Below are 1,591 nucleotides of genomic sequence, written 5' to 3'. Positions count from 1 at the left end.
GTCAAAAAAGAAATAAAAAAATCCATCAACAGAAAAATTAAAGTGTTGATCACAATGACAAGTCTTATCAAATATTTTAACATTTTCAACTCTTCTTTAAATTTACAAGCAAATTAAAAATAAGTAAACTGAAACATTCTAAACAACATAAAATCATACTGGCTCTATGTTGACACTAAGGAATTTGATTATACGAAGATTATAAGTTACAAAAATATTTTAGGTTGATGCGCTAGTTTGAGTGGCATAGATCATGGAGAGAATGTCTGAAAGGATCAATCAAAAAAACATTAGTTTGTTCGATAGTAATTCATGATTTTGGGTGAGTATCACCAGCCTGAGTTAATTTCTTCCAACTAGCCAGCTTGCCAACCACATTATTTTCCTTGATAGAAGTAGTTTTAAAGATCATTTTGTGGCAAAATCAGCCATGAATTGTTGCTAACAAAATTTAAAGTTCCTTAGCTAAAAATTTCTACCACGACACAACTGATCCTAAAAGCTCATGACATCTGTTGAGTTCAATTCCATGTGGAATTGAATGTGATATTTTACTCTCTTTAGCTACTATTTGCTACTTACTGTATCGAAGGATGTGGTGTTAGTTTGGTTTACCAAGCTACCTATAGAGAGCTCAGTTTTCTAAGCCACCCATAGGAAGCTTAAGGCCATAGAATTTATAAGCAACAACTTCTTATCCAATTCTTGAGCTCCTAGAAGCCAAGAAGATTTGCTAAACATTCTATGTTGCCATAAGGTGGAGTATGAGTCCATATGAACCTAGATTATGTGGTTTAGTAGGGAAGTGCTTGAAGTAAATGGCTTGAACTTCTCCATTACTAATGTGGTAGATGTCTAAAGCTTGAGAGATGGTAATATTTAGCATGCCATCATAAAATCATAAACAATAGTGGAATTTTTAGCTAAGGTAATCCACTATATAAACACAAGATTTTACCTAAGATTCTTAGTCCTTTTCTTATTTACTCAACTATAATTTCTTTTCAATCGGATACCTCAATATGTTATTGTCAATATAGGGGTGAGAGGGTACCTTGTGATTCTAGGGACTGGTTTGATGTCATATTCATCCAAGTTCTTAGCTCTTTTAACTTCTCCTTGAGCTCCTGATAAACTAGCGGAGATTTTCCTTTAAGGTGGATCTCACCTGAAATTTGTTGGTTGTATAAAATCATGAATATTTGATATAGTCATCAAAATTCTTAGCATAATCAGATAAGATGTACGTGTTTAAACGTTGGCTTTATCATTGAGACTACATCCACTTAACAATGATAGCACGACAACTTAGACACTATTCATGAATAAAACTATTTAAAGGAAATTCTCGCAAAGGTAAAAAGTGCAAAATTTTTTACTTGAATTTTGTAGGTCCCGCTTATCGTTTTATGAGAAAACATTGAGCAAGCAGATTGAGATTTCAGAAGAAAACCATGAGTACAATGATTGAAGATTTCTACTGTATGATCAATCTTACAATAATCTTTCGATTGCAATCTGTGTTATTGTTTTATTCACTCATTTTAATTATTTTCATTAAATATGTCTTGCTAAAGACTATATATATATA

This window comes from Phalaenopsis equestris, unplaced genomic scaffold (genome assembly GCF_001263595.1).
Source record: "Phalaenopsis equestris unplaced genomic scaffold, ASM126359v1 Scaffold224398, whole genome shotgun sequence".
Classification (NCBI taxonomy): domain Eukaryota; kingdom Viridiplantae; phylum Streptophyta; class Magnoliopsida; order Asparagales; family Orchidaceae; genus Phalaenopsis; species Phalaenopsis equestris.
The sequence above is the reverse complement of the archived record's forward strand: the minus strand, read 5'-3'. Positions refer to the sequence as shown.